Genomic DNA, 20,340 nt, shown 5'->3' on the forward strand with positions numbered 1-20,340 from the left:
AGTATTCAAAAGATATGATACCTAAGACCAGATGGATAACTCAATCAAGTACCATGTAGTTAATATGAATTTAGGCAGACTTTTAAGTTATTAACTCTTCTAAAGGTCAAGACAATAATGACGGTCATATTTGGTGCATAAGATGAAACAAAAAAGGGTAAACAATGACAATTAGAGCAATTCAATGCTTAAAACCAATGGCAATTATTGAGACTTTCTGGCAGAACACATCTTTCGCCTCAATTTGATGCAAGAAGTTGGTAAAAGCGCCAAAGGTCCTCCACAAGAATTAATTATGATCTAAATGGAAAACATCATCGACAACTCTAGCAGGAAGAGAGAGAGAGAGAGAGAGAGAGAGAGAGAGAGACTAGTTCAAAGTTCATCTCAGTGACTACCAGCTTGGTACATGGAATGCAACGTTCTTAAAACCAAAGTTGACAAGCATGCCTGAGATCAAAAGTGCATATGTAACAAGTGAACATCTATAGAATAAAAGGTCTGTAATTTCTGTACCAGGTATTTACACATTTACGCTCGAGTGTTGCAAAACAAAGATGCATCTGTTTTGTTGCACATAAAATTGAGTACAGACAAAACAAAAGCAAGGAAAACTGCAGTGTGTGACACGAAATTTCAAGACATTCCATGCCATGGCTACCTAATTAGTTGTCAACCTCTGCTTTGATCTCTCTTTGTAACTCCTTGTACTCCGCAAATGATCCAGGGAATGTGCTCACAGTACCATTTCCACAACCCAAATTTCACTCTTCTCTCACAAACACGTGAGATGAAGAAGGTATCTGATGTGCCCGACACATACAAGATTTTTCCCATGAGATGAGCCTAGAATCATTGTAACGTCCCAGTCAAAAAAAATAAAAATAAAAGGAGGAAAGTCAGATTTTTTTTAAGCTCCCACGTACTCCCCACCTAACCGCACTCCCCATCACTCATTTCCACTCACCCCCTTATCCTTTGACCGGCTCCTCACTCTTCCTTACTTCTCTTTTCCTTCTTTTTCTTCTTTTTCATTTTCGGTAGCTCCTCTTCACTCATTTCTCAACCTCACCCGCCGGCCTCCACTCCAAACCACACCATCTCACCATCATTTTTCTGACAAGATCACCGGAAAAATACTTAGGAACCCCTAAGCATCTTCATCATTTTATTTGAGGTAAAAATTCCTAATCTTTTTGTTGGCTTTTACACTTTTGCTTGAGGTTATTTTTATCTAAGCTTGAATAATGATATCCATGTGATTTATAAGCATTAGAAATGATATTTATGTGTTTTTATGTATGAGTTTTGTATTGGTGGAATTATTTAATAAGTGTGTTTATGGTGGGTTTAAATGGTGGTAATCTAAGTGGTGAAAATTTGAGAGTTTTGGCTTTTTAATGTGAAATAAATGGTGACTATAATTTTTATTGATTGTTTGGAACTAGTCAAAGATTTAAATCATTTGTTTTGGAGGATATTATGACTTTGGTATCATGGGTTTCTTGTTGATGTGGTATAAATATTGTGGGAAGCACTTATAAAATGTTGAGGTTTTGATGTTAGAGATAATACCTTGAATGATTCATGAGTATAATGGGAGTTTATGCCTTGTAAATTAATTTGTTGAGAAACTTTGAAAGTGGAATATTATTATTGATAAGGTTAGATACTAGCTAGGCTTGCCTAATTAAGTGTTTATTTGGCAATTCTTAAATTGTGGCTAGATACAATTTCAAACTCTATACTTATTGTGGTAGGTTTACTTGATATTGTTTAGGTTCTAGCTAATCTCCTTGGAGCTCAGAGAATTAGGATTTTGCGGTTGCGAGGTAAGTAGCTTCTTAATGGGATATTTTTGGAAAAATAACCATATTTCATAAATGATGTTTTTGGGTCAAACACATTTTGAAAAATTATATATAGATATATGTTTTCTTAAAATTGTTGTGCTGTGACCCTATTACATATTATTATACATAAAAATGCATCATATTTGGTATTGCATTTGGGGAAATGCATGAATTGTTGATATGAAAAAATGAGCATCTTTTATTTAATCTTTGGTAAGGAAAACATGGATTTTATGGTATATTAGAAAATTAAAGATGCTTATCTTGTCTTATTATGTGGGAAATTGATAGAAAATCTTTTTGATAAGAATGAAGTTGAAAACCTTACAAACTTTGTGGAAGTTAAGGTTTTTCTAAAACTACTTGGATATAACCTATGTGTTTCAAAGTATATGTAACCTGTGAGTTTATGTGGTTTTAACACCATGCCATGTGTGATTTCTCGGTGATCACCCGATTCGGTTTCTGTAGTCTTTGTGACAACGGAATCAAATCTAGGTCAATGCCCTTTTACTTTGGATGACGCGTTCTTCCCTGCTGCCCATGGCGGGAAGAGGTTCCTTAATTGTGTGTGGATGAGGCTGTTGTCCATGGGGCCAAGAGACCATATGCAAGAGAGGGTCTATTTGACGCGCTCTTTCTGCTGCCCATGGGAGGAGAAAAAAACCTTGAAGGTATGAGTGAGACTACTGTCCATGGGGCCAAGAGTCTGCATACTAGAGAGGACAATATCATGCCAGTTGTGAATGGGTGGATCCCCTGACCGGTCTATGTGCTAGTGTGGTATTTTTGAGAAAATCTACCTTATGTTAGATTTTATGGCTTTGAAAATTATATTGTTAGTGCTCACAGATTATAGATTATGGTATATAGTTTCAAGGTAATTACTTAGAGAAATTTTGTATTTCATTATTTAATCATTCTTGTCATATTATTATTATTATTGAAGATGAAACTTGCATTTCCCCCACCCTCCCATTAATTATGCTACTTACTAGGTTTTAGCTCATCCCACCCTCTAACAGTTTTTCAGAGTAATTAGCTATACCTTGGATATGACGCTTACTTCGTTGGTGATGATTGAAGTGTTATGTTGAATTTGGAGACTTTTGTTGTAAACGGTTGGTGACTTAATTTTGCTATGTTCACCGAGACATTAATTAATTCTATTGGAGGTTAGTCACTTGAGGTTTATTAGCCTTAGGCGTGGTAGGCCTAGACTCGATATTAAGATTTCTTATTCTTGATAAGATTGTGACTTTCTGTAATCCAAGAGTTTTGTAATATATATATATATATATATATATATATATATATATATATATATATATATTCACGTATTATGTGGAGGCTCATAATTTTTAGTTATTGTTCATAAATGTGTTATAGAGCTCTGACTTGTAATGTGGAGATTTATGGTTATATATTCGTATCCTGTGCAAATGAAAGGAAAATAAAGATCTCTTATAGTTTAGTTTTTCAAAAAGGGAAAAATCTACAGGTACCTTTGAGATTTTTCTCATGTTTGGACCATTTTGGGTTCGGGGCGTGACGATCATGACTGACCAAGACAACTCCACCAATGATCTCGTTGATTGCATCAGCTAGCGAATCAATGCTCTGCATATCTAAATGATTTTTGGGCTCATCCAATAGCAATTTATGTGGCTTTGACATGGAAATTGAAGAGAAGACAACTCGTGCTTTCTCCCATCCAGATAATTTTGCAATTAGAATAAGATGATTATGGCTGGGGAGTCCAAATTTTCCAAGCTTTGCCCGAGCAATCAAATTTTCCAAATTTTCCCCATTGCAATCAAAATCTTCATTCTCACCCTTGGCAGAAGAAAATGAATTTTACAAAAATGCAACCTCTTTTTGGAGCTGGGCCAACTCTTCATTAGCTGAAATAACTGCTTCAAGAGCAATTCTATCATCACCATCCATCTCTTGTTCAACCGAAAGCACATCAATATTCTAAGGTATTGGAATCTTCCTCCAAGCAAGGAGCTTTAATAATGTAGATTTTTCCATTCCATTGGATCCAACCAAACCATAACTTTTCCCATGAGATATCTAATTAAGCTTAACTGATTGGATGGTTATCTTTCACCTTATTTGGATGTTTTTAAAATTAGTAAGGGGAAGAGAGTAATTAACCCTTCCTCTTGTTTGGATGTTTTAAAAATTAGGATGGAAAGGAGATAAAATAATTTAAATAGACAAATTTACCCCTATTTAAAAATAGACTTACAACATTGATTTATGATTAATTTATTAAATTAAATAATTATTTAATCAAAATTTTTATTCTATCAAATACTACTAATAAAAGTATAAAACTACTATTAACTATTATGAAATAATTTTTATTACCTCAAAAAAAATCATATAATAAAAATAAAAATAAATTCTATGCCACTGATTTGCTTGTTACAATGGACGGCCTTGATGAATTTGTCCCCAAGTACACACCCAGACTTCTCCGAATGCTCCCTCAGAAACTTCACCATTGGAGCTATCACCAAAAACAAAAAAACAAAAAACCCACATGAAATGAAGTCATTTCTATCACTATTCCCTGTTTGGAAGCTCAGAATCAGTTGAAAAAGGAAATGACATGGTGAGAGTTCCTAAAACCTTAAACCGTAAAAAGCTTGTATTCAATAAAAAATAAAGAGGGTCTTTGAAAAATTACTTCGAAGACTTCTTTGGATCATGGATTGGCATCACTACAACAAATTTGACCTTTTTCAAGGGTCAAAACCCTTGAAAAAAGTATTTAAAAACCTTGAGAAATATCATTTTAAGAGTTCTATTGACCCTTGATAACCTTCGAAACTTATACCGTCGAAAAGGAAATTTTGAAGGCCTTCATGGCCCTCAAAATAAGTGCTCTAATCTTATTTTGAGGCTCAAGAGACCCTTAAATAACCTTTTACCAAGGTTTAAAAAATTTACGTTTACAACCCTTGATAAATAAGGTTATTTAAGAGGGTCTCTTGACCCCCAAAATAAGATTTTATTTTATTTTAAAAAAAATCACAATCATGCACAAAATATATACACACAAAAATTTACAATTGTTGAGATGATATGCTATGATATTGATATATAGCAAAAGTGATATCAATGGTCTTAAAAGTGATATGTCAATTATTGTTTAAGAGAAAAGATATCAACAACCACACTGTACAAAGACCAAATCTGTCCAAGAGTTAAAAGTTTTGATACATTTTATTCTTCATCATCATCTCCAGAGCAAGAAGTTATTAGCTAGTGCAATTGAACATTTCAACCATTATGGGTGCCCTTAAGTTTCTGAAAAAGAGAGAATGATAAAGATTATGAAATTGAAACATGTATGGAACACCAAAAGAAACACATGAAGAATAACCTAAAAGCAAGAACAGACTTTAGTGGAACCAAAACTAGCGAGATACCAAATCATCCAATAAATAAGCTTACACCTATATAAACAAATAAAGGGCCACAACATAGATCTTAAAACAAGCATAGTAATCATGGCATCCTATACTAGAGACACCCATTCCTACTCCAAACCACAGCTGTAGTAACACTACAGTTTTGGCATTCAGTTTGCAGAAAAAATACTATTAAGATAGATCATGCAATAATAGTACTTGTGTAAAATTGACCAAATTTCAACATATTTAGTAACTTGCCAAGTTCTATGATTTTAACAGCCTTTATAGGGACAATTAATGACATGTGGTCATCAATTTATCTAGGCAACTACAAAGTGTTCCAACCTTTCAGATGATGATTTAGCTTTATGTTGTAAAATAAAAGAATTTCATGTTGAAAAAAAAATTATTGCAATAAGTATTAATCACATGTGGAATTATCATAAATTCCTTAAATTATGGGTTAAGTGCCAACCTTTGAAGCATCTGCATGATGCCAACTGATGCTGCTATCTACAATTTTTGGTAGGCGGTCAGCTGTCTTCTCAAAAGATAACATTGATTCCTTATTAATCTCAGTGCATTTGACAGACCTGAAAAACAATAACGACATTGAGTTACAAATTTTGAAAATAAAGAGTAAGACTCTAGGCCCCAGCGCATTTATAATTATCTTGGTTCTTGCCTGCATTTTCTAGTAGCTGCTAGTGATAATCCAATTACACCAGCTCCTGCATACAAATCAGCAACAGATGCACCAAAATGAACATACTTCTATAACTTCCGGAGCAAGATATCAAAAGCTTGAAAATAATTAGCATTGGACTGAATATTATTATTACTTGTGTCAACATAAGATAAAATTATGCATGTCTTGCTATCAAGTTCTAGTTATCTAAAATAAAAAACTGAAAATAAACCTAAATGATGCAACAAAACATAAAAGTACAAAAACTTGGGCATCCCAAACAAAAAGGCAGGATCTAAATCCCAATACTCATGTTCTTTATGCCTCTAGCCCATAAATCCTATCTTGTCAAGTAATTGATGATCCACGTCCATTGCTGTCCAATATTTGATCTAAAAGAATATACATGCACAATTAAATAAGAAGAGGGGTTTGCTTGATTAGAAAGTCCATCTACCCGTGTGTGTGCTTGGCCAAAACTGGATGGAGCCAAGGCAATATCAATTCCTCCAACATGTTCCCAAAAGTCTCTCTCTCCTTAAAGATGTCTCCGTCTATTCCCAAAAATTATCTGCATCATCAGTTAAACATTCTTAGTTCCACAAATTTCAATCCTTTGAATAAATACAACAATTTGTAAACTATCCTAACATATTGCATGGCACATAAATACATGAGAGAATACAGTAAGTCTTGCAGTTAAGAAAGCAGATCTTAAATTGAGATGACTTGCATTAGACGTCATAATTGTAAAGGAAATATTAACCATTGTAAGAGTATACCCAAGAAGTGAACTATTCATTTCCCTATTTATTTCAATCAACTCCTCAACATATTATTAATTTTTGGGCTGGCAGTTGTGTTGTGTTCTGTTCATTTTATAGCATGCGTGCACAAGCTAGTTGGGCTTTCAACTCTGTCCAGCCATACCCATAATCTAATCTTTTTAACCGTAAAAGCATCTACTACTTTCACGTGGGTTCTTTCCTTTCCTGACATTTATAGAAATAACGTATAAAAAATGCAACTCATAACATATGAGACTACACAATGATGAACTCCAAAAAGCATAGTACAAAAAGACCAAATTGTTGATCTTAAGCTCTAAGGATATGATAAATGCAAGTACATGGCAATCAAAAGAGGAACCAGAAACAGTCTACCAGCCCACTGTTTCTATGACTAGAAACAATTTTTTTTTTTTTTTTGTGAAAAAATTATTTGGTCATTTAGAAAGGGTTAATGCAACAAATCAGAAACTCATTGGCAAGCTGAGCAGAAACTTTTCAAGAAGTAACTACTAAGAACTGTCAGAAACTAGACAACAAGAACAACCCAAAAATAGTATAAGTAAATATCAAATAATGGGGGATCAAGGGGATTCTAAGTAGATGTATAGCCACATATTTAATGCTCCCTATTATTAGAAAATTCAAATCCAAATACTAGTGCTACCATGTTTTTGGCACGTTTTAATCAGTGATAATGGTTGATAAGAAATTCTATTAGCATTCCAACTCATAACTGAAGGAAAACTGGTTCTTTGATTAAAATTTGAATCTTAGTCTATGTTTTGGATAGTTGGGTTGGTTTCTCATGAGGTATGCCAGCTTTGTGCCTTCTTTAGCCAATTCATGAAGATGAAACACCATCTATCAAATCAACCCCATAAAGTCCTTTCTATCATATGATTTTTTCTAGTTGATATAACTAGAACTTAGGGAGAAGGGCAGAATAGAAAAAGCCTTTTAGTAAATAAAAAAAAGGGAGACTACAAGTCAGAACAGAAAACAAATCTGTTGAAAGAAATAAAAGATAAAGCATAGCAGAGTTGATATTTTTTTACATCAACCTAGAATGAATCTAGGGGGATTAGAATGTGACAAGACTAAAGTGGAGAATGTAAAGGTACTTGCAAGTACTGAGAAAGCAAGCATAAAGAGTTAATGCCAATTAAGAGTAGGAAGTCAAGTAATTTATAAAATATAAAAAGCATATGGTACAAAAAGCAATACATAACTATAGAATGTAGGTTTTTCCCCGCTTATCTCAAATTTAAAGAACAATGAGAAACAGCAATAATGTGTAAGCATAGATAGCTCCACAAACATACAAATATCGATCGGCTTTACAATAACACCTGGGGACAGAATGTGGATCTGGATGAAAGAGACTGCTGCAAGAAAACTTTGCGCAGATAACACAATACATAGCTACAAAACTAGCTTAGCTTGGCATTTTGCAAATGGCTTACCTTGGCATAGTAGTCCTTCCAGACTCTGTGAGCAATCTGATGACCTCCCAAATCAAATGCTTTGAACTTAATTTTCCCAATACTCAACTCCTCTGATGTAGGGTATTGTGTCAGCTGTTGCTGTACTAATCTCTGAAAATCAATCAAAGAAGGCTCAACATCACCCCATGACACCCAAAAAAAAATTGCCCAAATGGACATATGACAATGCAAGGATCATGATATTCCATAACAAATATCATCCCACTAATTTGAACCTTCATAATTCATAAAATTCACACACATTTTCAGCTTAACTAGGCCTTGCGCAAAGAACATGATACTCCAAAACAATGCCAAGAGCCTTGAAGCCAAACCTTTGATAATTAAAAATTAAAAAAGCTAGATCTAAAGCAAATTAATTATTAAACAAATACGCATTAGATCCAAATACTACAAACAAAGACAAAGAGAGTGCCCAAGCATTTTCCACACAATAAAACAACAAATAATATAAATTAACACATATATCAACAATCGCATAGTAACTCAGCAATTGATAAACTAATAGTTCTTGAATCCAAAGTGAGATAGAGAATCAATATTCATTCATCAACACAGTCAGAATACAAAAAGGCAGCGAATTCAAATTGATTTTCACAAGCCTCACTGATCCAAGCAAGTAGTGCAGTTATACTAAAATCTGATTCGATGACAATCTGAATGAAAAAAAAAAGTTCTCAAATAATCTGATTTTGCATCAAAATTGATCAATTCGATCAAATAGAGATCGAATTTGCATGGTTTAATTTCGATAAAGTGATTGATTCGGTGAAATGCAATAGATCAAATAAAAAGCAATGAACATTAAAGCACAACAGTGAAAGAATCAAATCGAATCGAATTGAATAGAAAGAAAGGAAAATTGAACCTTCTTGCGGAGACCAGAGGTACCAGGCTTTTGGCTATCGATTGGCTTGGTCTTGACGTGAGAAACCTTGAACACCATTGCTGAGAGAATGAGAGAAAGAGTTACTTCCATTTCTCAGTTTTCTGAGAAATGTGAAACTAAAATCATGGGGGAAATCAATGAAAAAGTGTGGGTAAACCAAAAAAACCAAAAAATCAAAGACGAAATTAGGGTTTGTGACTTCCATGATCAATTCGTACCTAATTGGAGCTGTGCGATTTTCATGATCGTCAAGCTTCCATGATCGTTGAGCTCTTTGGGCTCTATGGTTTCTCAGTTTCTGTGAGAGAGTGAACAAATATTTTAACGAGTGCTATAGCTTCTTTTTAAATTTTTTCGTGGGCTTTTTTCAAGGGCTGAAAATTTTCTTATATTTTATCAAGGGTTGTGGGTTGAAAAATGTAAAGTTTTGTACCCGCTCTCTTTTTTCACATTTATTTCAAGGGTGTTTTAACTTATTTTGAGGGACCTAATAACCTCTGACATAAAGTTTAGCAATATTTACAAGCGCACTTGTATGTAATGATTGTAACAACAAATTTTAGTAAACCCTCAATAAAAGAGGGTCGAAAGAACTAAAGTTTGTTGTAGTGTTCCTCTATGGATCTACCGCCGTTGGAGACGGAGGAGATGGGTCAGGATCCGGGTTCCGGTATGAGTGCCTCCACCATTTTTCCGTTTGATCTTTTTGGCAGAGGAGCTCTCTCTTATTCTCACATATAGCTCTGAAATCTAGCTCCGCAAGACTAGTTGCAACCATGAATATCTTCAGGTTCGCCAGTGATATGACGCACTTGATCAGTTTTCTCGTCCTTCTTCTCAAAATCTACGCTACCAAATCTTGCTCAATCAAAAACTGAAGTCCGACTATTGATAACAACAGTAAAAGCATCGTGGTCATCCTTAAGGGCCTCTTGTTTTGCCTGCTCCACTGCATAGACAGCAAGCATGTTTTTCTTCTCACTTATGGATATTTCAAGTGGCTTTGATGCACTCCTCTGATGGTTTTTGGATTGCTACTGGGCATAGGCAGTTCTTCTTCAGAGGCATAATTATCATCATCATCATCATCATCAAATGGAGGGAGATCAATGTCATAGGAGTAAGATGGCCCTTTCGATGCAACTTTTGTCTTAGAATTACTAGAAGCAGCCATCGCGGAAGAGGAAGAACCCGAATTAGGTTTATCAGGTTTCTGGTCCATACTTGTGATCATCTCTGAGGCTGAAAGATTCTCTTTCTTACCCACTTTTGAAAATTTCTTTGCCACTCACCTTAGTTTTCAAGGATTCACCATTCTCCTCTGGCTTGTTCTTTCCTATTGCAGCAACTGGTCCGGTGAGAAGAAAATTATTAAAAGGTGTTAAATTTGATCAACCTAAAAGTGATTTTAGTTAAGTACATGAATAGAAGCATATACATAGATCCACATTAAGACTTTGCAGGATGGTTAAAATGATTAAGATTACAGGACATGACATAGAATTCACTAATAAATGGGAACATACTTGAAAAAATTACAGACTTCAGTAAAATAGTAAATGGCTGAGTGATACATATGCAGCATCCGAAAAAGATGAATTGAAAAGAAAAATGATATACAAAAATCAGAGATTACTGTATTGCAGACAAAATGACACCTAGTATACAGATTTTTAGAATGAAGATATGCAATGAGCTGTTAACAATGTGATTTCTTTTCCTATTCTAAATAAAGTAATATAGCCTGTATAAAGCTCTACAGAAAGGTAATGACTTCAGATTTGGAGACAAAGTGTTGTGTTTTGACAAGGTCGTGGGTATTGAACACAGCAGCCCTGAATTTAGACATAAGGACCCACATTCATAACTATTTTCATTTGACAAATTTATGATTAGAACATATATATACATCCATGATTTTGCAATAACTGGATTAAATTCCTTGACCAAAACGCATAACACCATTTTATTTTTTAATTTCTGTACGATGAATTGGTTATAAATTTCTCAAAAGCTGCCAGACACATGGAAATAATTGTCCATCTTCAGAAATCTTCCACACAAATACTTTAGCAAAAATTCCCTAAAAATAATAGAAAAACATATCGTTGATCTCGTATTAATTATAATCCATAAGAACGTTGTTATTGAGTAGAATCCTTAAGAACTTAAGGAGGAAGTCAAGCATGCCATCATTGAGTCATGACTCTAGAACATACTTCTTCATGCCGGTACGCATAACAAGAAGAGAATTGTCGAACATTCAGGAAGCACCGTCCATATGCTACAAGCAATAATGACATTAACATTTTTTTTTTCCTCACAGAATTTTGCACTATTTGAACTCACAAGTGCATTTTTTTGGACTTATGACCTCACCATTCACGTTGCACTTACAAGGAGAGTAGATCCCATTTCAGTTAAAACTCATTGACAACTACAAATTATAATTTATGATTAAAAAATGAATTAATTACGTTCATTTGCAATATATGCCAAGTACCAGTTCTAATTCTTTTGTATTTTTTTAACAAAAAAACTAAAATAAAGGGAAATATACATAAATACACAAAAATTCAGAGTGGTTTCAAATACAACTAAAACCCCATGATTTGAAAGATGTCACTATATGTCTCCTTCCGTTTAGTTAATTTGGATTAAATTAGACAAAAGGAAAGCACATGAACTGCATGTGACACTCCTCTGACCTTTCAAAAAATAAAAACTTTAAAGCCACCCACAGAAAATTAAACTCAGAGACAGTGAGTTTGTTTGTTTAGTTCCCCACCACAGCCTACGTAATTCATGGCACGACAACTCATAGCAACTGAGTTTGAAGTATACAATTGCTATCCACGAACTCTAAAAAAATAAATAATTAACCAGATACGTATAATTAACCCAAGTTTTTCATAAACCCATCATGCACAAACAAACATAAACCAAAGCGTTTGGATTGAAGAAAATATAAATTTACCTTAGTTTTTTCAATTAGTACAGAGCCTAGAAGCGTTGAGAGAGAGAGAGGAAGAAGAAAGATAAAAGAGGAGAAAATTGAAGAGAACGATGAACGTGTAATGTCAGTTCTATTTCGCAATTTATATTCTTTCCTTTTACATTAAAAATAAATAAAAAAATAAGAGTCTATGTTCGTTCTATTTAAAAATATTCTTAAATATTATTATTTTGAATGTTCACTTTTAGGTTAAATCAACTTGGTCCGATCTGTTTGACCTAACTCATCATAAGAAAAATGGATGGGTTTAGTATTGGTTCGAATTTGGGATTTTTTTTTTTTCCTTCCTAAACCATACCCATTACCATTCCTATTTCTTGTAATTTTTTTCTCTTTATAAGATGGTTTATTTGGGTGACAAAATTTTTGTAATTTTTAAAAAAAAAAATTTGCCGATTACGACAGATTGGGGGTATTTGACTGGATGTCATTTACAAACCTAAAAATCCCAACCAGTTGATCTTCAAGACTCTCGGCATATTTCCACATGTTTTGATGGTTTAATATGTTTAACTAGTTTGATTTTTTGATTTTTTTTTTATGATTATTTTTTAATGATAGTGAATTAATAAATTTGTATTTGAAAAAAAACCTAATTTTTAAGTTAATTTATAATTTTTCTATATAACATGTTATGAACCAAACTGGTCCATATAATTATTTGAGTCACAAGAAAGATTAATAATTTTACATCTAAATACTAAATCAAGTAAATAGTGTTAATGATGTATTTTATGTAATTGGTTAATCCTTTGACAAAATGCACTTTACTTGTAATTGGGTAGATCTAGCTAGGATGAGTTCAGTACTTCAAGAAATATGTTGTTCAAGCCAAGTATTAAAGCCATGAAGATTGGACCAAGAAACAAGTGAAGAAAAGTTGTTCATTAAAGCTCGACAGAAGCTCAACAAAAACAGTATCTATCAAGACTTAATGAAGAAAGCTCGACAGAAGCTGAATTTGTCAAGATCTACGAAATCAGAATTTCCAGATTTGTTTTTTGGCCTATACTGAAATATTTGTGTAGGGTTTCTTTTTTCACAACCCTAGACATATATAAGACTTATTTTAAAGGCCGTCACAGGAGGTATGCACATAAAGAACATATGAAAAAGTGACCGAGTGCCTTATTCTCTCTATAAGAAGTTACTGCATCTTTTGCGCAGATACATTTGAGCAGCAAAATACATTTGAGCAGTTCAAGGTATTTAAAATATTGCAAGAATTAATTAGTTAGACTTAACAGAGCAAATGACAAATATAATAAATGAGCAAGTAAAACCTAATATGTGATCCTTTCTTTTGATTCAAAATGTTGTATTGCTAAATCACATCCCTGAGAATTCCATTACTCATCTATAGAAGATCAGTCCATTGCCTTCTTTTTATCTCTTCATTGGGTTGCGAAGCAAAATTCTCAATAAAAATTAAGAACTAACACCAAAGGGTGGGTGCACGCACATATGAAAATTTATGTGAATTATAAAAATCAACAGTTACTATATATGAAACACTATGCTAAAGACCACAAACTAAATATCCAAAACTGGCTTGAAATTGAGTAAAACCTCACAAACACATATAAGTCAAATTGATTACAAAGCATAGTGAACAAAAATTTGAGGAGAATTCCAACCTTCTATAAGGCTGCTAGAATAAGGGAAAAATAAATAAATTAAAGCAATTCCAAATTTCCAACAATTTTACGGACTAATCTATTAAAATAGAATGAAACCACATAAATTAAGCCAGAAGGTGCAAAACGATGAATATATATATATATATATATATATATATATATATATATATATATATATATATATATATATATAAATCAATAGAGACATATATCAATAGAGAAATAATAATAATATTATTAAATATCAAGAAGAAAAACAACAATGGCGATCAAAGAAAATGCGGTTCAATATGCAAAAACTCAGTAATTAACATAAAAAATCCAATATTCTTTTGTTCTTTTGAGAACTCATAGTAGTCAACTTTTTTTTTTCTTTTTATTCTTTTGAGAACGATTCAACAAAACATAGATCTGCACAAAGCATAAATCAATTCAAATTTTAGGGGCTAAGCAAAAAAAGCACAAACCTAACAAAATTTGCCAAACAAAAAAAAAAAAAAATCAATACAATAATCAAACAAAACAGAACTCAAGAAATTGACAAAATAAATGGGAGATTAGGGGAAAAGGTAGCCAAACCTTAAACCTTGATTGAGTAATGTGGCAAAATAGTATTTAACAAAATCCTTGTTATCTATCTATTTGTTTCTGTTAAAAAAATGCAGTAAATAATTCCAATGAAACCATAATTTCAGTTTGAGAGAAATCATCAATAAATCTAAACTAAAGTCAAAAACAAAAAAAAATGCAAACCTAACAAAAATCTGCCAAACAAAAATAAAATCTAACCAATAGAACAATCGAAGAAAGTAGATCTCAATAAACTAAAAAAAGAAAAGAAAAAAGAAGAGCATCCTTACCTTCTGAATTGTCTATTGTTGCAGAGAAGGAATGGGATAGCTTCTGAAGAGTTTGTTGATAGGGCAGAGAATGAACAAATTTTTCAGTTTTTGTAGTTGTTTTTTTTTTTTTTTTGGCACTTCTTTTTGGATTTTCTTTTTTCCTCTGTCTGTTGGTTTGGAACGGAACATGCAAACAGTAAAGAATGGGCCAATCATCACAGAGAGTATCCAAAAGAGGAAAATTAACCACGCTATTCTTACCTTGTGTGTATGGAGTTGCAGAGAAGAAACAGAACAGGGCAGAAGAGCAGATCTCAGTTACAGTGACTTTGAAGTTTTCATTGGGAAGTGATGCGGCTTATTTCACCATTAGTGAGTAACACAATCATTCCGATTCCGAAATCTACAATGTGAACAATTGAGGGAGATATAAATTGAAATCGGCCATTATACTCCTAAAATCTCCAAAAGACGCCCAAAACAACAAAATGTCCAAAAAAAACGTCCAAAACCTATTAATTGACCAAAATAGCCTCAAAATCTCCAAAATGACTAAAATAACCCAAAAACCTCTAAAAAGTACCCCCTCGATATTGCTAAAATGAGCAAAATGCCCTAAAATCCACTAGAATGAGAAAAACATCTCAAAACACACCAAAATACCCCCAAAATCTAAAAAATCAAGTGCATTTTGGCCTTGTTCAGGGGTATTTTGGTCATTTTCAGAGGTTTCAAGATTATTTAGCATATTTTGAAGGTTTTAATGGTATTTTGGTCATTTTAAAAGGTTTCGGGAGTCTTGTGGTCTTTTTGGGAGCGTTTTGGTCATTTGTTATGGTTTTGGGGTATTTTGGACATTCTTTGTGCATTTTAGTCATTTTGGCAGTTCTAAGGGGGGTCATTTTAAAACTTTTGGTGTATTTATAGGTTTTTTAATATTTTGGTAATTCTCATGCGTAAAATAATTTTTATTTTTACAAAAACAATATCCTTGAAATCACTAGAATGGCCATTATACTCCCAAAATCACCAAAATACCCTCAAAACCAAAAAATGTCCAAAAAAAAAACCCCCGAAACCTCTTTATTGACCAAAATGGCCTTAAAATCTCTAAAACGACTAAAATAACCCAAAAACCTCTAAAATGACCAAAAAAGCCTGAAACGGCTTGAATGAGCAGTCAAATCTCGATACCTCGTAAATGACCAAAATGCCCCAAACATCTAAAATAATTAAAAAATTCCCCTCGACATTGCTAAAACGAGCAAAAAGCCCCAAAATCCTCTAGAATGAGCAAAACAACTTGAAATAGACAAAAATACCGCCAAAATCTAAAAAATCGAGTGTAACCTCACAAATTACCTCAGTATGCATTTTATAGGAAGGTTGACATACACAAACAAAATCAATTAGTATTAAACAAGAAAATTGATGTAATATGTTCTTATTTAACACATTCTCCTATAAATTCGATATTATGAAAATTTTGTGAGCAAATTACCGTGAATCAAGCATTTTATGGGAGGTAATGATACTAACATATTCTCCTTCGTGCCCTAGAATAAATGTGGGAAAATTTTTGAATACTTTGGGAGTACCATAAATGCATACTCTCCCCTCTCACATGAATTGTAGGTCTCACCATAAATTTAATTAGTAGGACCTACAATTATGTAAGAGGGGGGAGTACGCATTTATGGTACTCCGGGAGTACTTAATAATTACCCATGGATGTGATACTAACTCTATGTCAATTATCCATATGTTGCGTGATTGCAGCAAGTTAGTTTTATTTTGGGACAGTATTGGCATTACCGATTCTTGATTCTTCCATGTCTCCTTTTGGACTTCCCTTACATGATTGGATGAAGCCTGAAGGTGAATTGAATTTCCAAGGGTTTTTCCCAGAATTTGGATATTCCTTGGAAAATCCTCTTTCCTCTATCCATCTGGTCAATTTGGATTCATAGGTTAATAGGAATAAAGTTGTTTTTAGGCCACAAGAACTTGTTCCTTCAAATATTGTGGTTCAAAATAGCACAAGCAGAGCTAGTGAATTTAATGTGATAGCTGGCGGTTGTAGCCCTAACATAAATTTGATTCATATCAACATCAAGTGTATGTCTCCTTCTCCTAACATAAATTTGATTCATAATTTCATATCCACATCATGTGGATGTCTCCTTAGAAATTCTGATAGATTAACATCAATACCTTTCACAGTGGAAGTCAAATTATGTTTTTTTTTTTTAATTTTATTTTATAATAGTTTTGGTATAAGAGAGGGAAAAAAAGTTTAAAAAAAAAAAAAATGTGAATGTATTGACTATTACGTGTAGAAGGAATTGTATGTCATACAACCTTGTGTGCATATTGGAGCAAATCACAAATTTTCCATCAAATTACACTCATCTAAAGATGTTGTGGTTCCTCTCGCGGTGTGCGTTATTCTCAAAAAATAAAATAAAATAAAATGATGTTATGGCTTGAAACATTGCATTTTATCAATTGAGCAACGTTCAATTTGATAATTTGAATTGATAGCCCATTAGCTGATTATTGTAATTTTTTTTTTTTTTTTTGGGAATTATGATGCACCTTATAGATGAAACCATTTTTTTATAAGAAAAACAACTTAAATTGCAATATTGATGGAGCACAATGGGTAACAGATTTCTTGTATACTTTTGCTTTCTCTCTCATTTCTTTCCTCTACTACCAGCCAAAACCGCCACTATTTACTCAAAAAACCACTGCCATAGACCACCACTATTCACCAAGCAAACCACCACAAACCACCATATTCAACTAGTAAACCTAAAAACAACCCACCAAACACCATCATAGAACCAATGATCATTACATCAAACTCACCAAACCACCACCACAGCACCACCAGAAGACCCACCACCTAACACCTAACACACACACACACACACACACACACACACACACACACACAAAAACCAATTACCCACCCATCACCACTGCAAGACCCACCACCAAACACACTAAAAAAAAAGAAAGAAAATCCACCACCGTTAAAAGAACCATTACCACCAATAACTCATCATCATCATCACCAAATAGCTAATACCCACAACCACCACTAATAACCCACCACCATCACCAAATAGCAAATACCCACCACCACTGCCAAACACCCACAAACCACAGAAATATAAAGCCAAACTTAACTCAAATTAAACACCAAAATGGAGAACAAAATCGACCACCATCACTGGGAAAAAACCCACAAAACCCACCATCACCTCCATCAACAATACCCACAAAGCCCATCACTCCCACTGCGAAGAAATCCAACCACAACTATCAGTAACAAAACCCATAAATTCCACCACCACCTCTATCAACAAAATCCACCACCACTACCACCTCCATCAACAAAACCCAAGCCTACCACCACAAAGCCCACCACCATCTCCATCAACAAAACCCACCATGTGAGGTTATCAAAAAAAAAAAAAAAAAAAAAAAAAAAAAAAAAAAAACCCCACCATGAGAGTAAGAAAGATTAATTGAAGAGATAAAAGAGAGAAAGAGGGAAGAAAGTCAAAGATTAAATAGAGTGAGGTAGAAGATAATGTGAAAAAGTGGGAGAAATAGAGTGAAGATAACAGTTTTTAATGTCTAAAACTTGCTACAGTAAGAGCATTCTTATCAAGCCTCCTAAATGCTATAAATCTTATTTTTTAGCAGCTGAACCCCAAAACACGCACCCCATCAAAATTGGTATATTGTAAAAATTTACAATATTGCTACAATGTGCTTTCATTTTTGAGACCGCACTGTAGCAAGTTTCTATCTTTTTTTTTATATATTTTTTTCTCTCTCTTCAAACTAACTGTCAATCTCAATCTCACTCTCACTCTCTCATTCTCGTTCTCTCTCATCTTTCTTTCTCAAAATCCCTCTATAATGGGTCTGATGGGTCTCGATGACTGCAGGTGGGTCTAAGTCCGACAGTGGAGGGTCCGACGGTGGTTGGGGTTGGTTGAGACCATGGGTTGAGTTGGTTGAGGCCGTGGGTTGAAGATTGGGGTTGAGGTGAGGATCGGGGTTGCTTGAAATGGTGGGTTTTGTGGCGGTTTTGTGGTGGATTTTCACTGCGGTTTGTGCCGTGGGTTTTTTTTTTTTGGTGGTTGGGGGTTGAGGTTGTGGTTGGTGGTGGTGGCTGTGGCTGTGGCTATGGCTGTGGCTGTGGTTTATTAGTGATGAGCTTGAAAAGCTCAAGCCATGGAGGTTTTGAGAGCAAATATCAGAGGGAGGGAGAAGCTTCATTGGGTTGAGAAAGATGGAAAGACAATGTGAGAGAGAGATAGAGGGAGAGTCAGAAATAATTTAAAAAAATGAATAAAAAATAATAAAGAAAGAATATTTAAATGAGTTGTTAAAAAAATAGTAGTTTTGATGTAAGGGATATTGTAAAGTGGTGTAGTATATGTTATAAATATAGGTTTTGAGATGGTAAATGCTAAATTTTTAAAATACTTAAGAATGCTCTAAGGCTGTATAAGTACAATACTGTAGCAAGTATGTAAAATTTTTTACATATACAAACCCAGATGATGCTTGGTTTTTGTGGTTTGGGGTTCTAAAATAGCTTTTTTTAGAGTTTTAGCAACTCCAATGCTAGTGCTCTTGAGTATTCACAGTAAAGAAACTAAAATGTTTAGCATTTGTAGTGACCCAAAAGAGAAGTCTTGCAACTAGGAATGGCAACGGGTCGGGTTCGGGCCGGGTTTCTTTATACCCGAACCCGACCCGCGGGCCTTAACCCGTTACCTGAACCCGCCCTGTTTAATAAACGAGTTTTATTTTCAACCCCAAACCCGCCCGACAGAGCCCTGCGGGCTCCACGGGCCCCATCCAGTAATGCCCAGCCCCAAATCACAACACAAACACAGATATCAAAAGCACAAGTTTCAGATCTACGAATTTCCCTTTCAAAATCACAAACATAAACACAAATCCTAACACAAATACAAACACAGGTTTCATAAACACAAAAATTTCAAATTTTCCCTTTCAAAATCACAAACACAATTATAGATCCTAACACAAACATAAACACAGATTTCACAAACATAAAAACAAATTTCACAAACACAAAATTTTCAAATTTTCCCTTCCAAAATGACAATCACAAACACAAATCAAAACACAAGCACAAACACATTTCACAAACACAAAACTTTCAGATTTTCCCTATCAAAATCACAAACGCAAACATAGAAACACAAACACAAACACAAACACAAAAATTTTAGATTTATGACTTTCCTTTTCAAAATCACAAACACAAACACAAATACAGAAATCACAAACACAAACAAATAAAAAAAAAAACAATGAAAGACGAAACAAACCAAAAAAGAAATAAGAAAAATCAAGGGCATGAGGCTGAACGAATAGAGCTGATGCCGTGAGGTTGAATAAGGCCATGGGGTCGTGAAGTTGAGCGAGGCTGTGAGAGTCGTGAGAGCTTGAGAATGTGAGAGAGGTGCTGCTGAGATAGAGATTTGAGAGCTCGAGAGAGAGAGAGAGAGAGGACGACTGAGTGAAGAGGAACAATGAAATGAATTAGGTTAGGATTGGTTTAGAAGTATATATATAAAAGGGTATTTAAGTAATTTTTTATATAACCGGGTCGAGTTCGGGTCGGGT

The 20,340-nt window shown here is 34.0% G+C and overlaps 1 long non-coding RNA gene across 1 annotated transcript; it reads left to right on the forward strand.

Annotated features, from left to right (window-relative positions):
• Positions 1 to 1,024: 1,024 nt before the first annotated feature.
• On the forward strand, positions 1,025 to 2,801 carry LOC142618066 (uncharacterized). Its single transcript, XR_012841149.1, has 3 exons — positions 1,025 to 1,177; positions 1,781 to 1,832; positions 2,325 to 2,801. It is a non-coding gene; the product is annotated as an uncharacterized LOC142618066 (long non-coding RNA).
• Positions 2,802 to 20,340: the final 17,539 nt, after the last annotated feature.

Source organism: Castanea sativa, chromosome 11 (genome assembly GCF_040712315.1).
Source record: "Castanea sativa cultivar Marrone di Chiusa Pesio chromosome 11, ASM4071231v1".
In the NCBI taxonomy this organism is placed as follows: Eukaryota; Viridiplantae; Streptophyta; class Magnoliopsida; order Fagales; family Fagaceae; genus Castanea; species Castanea sativa.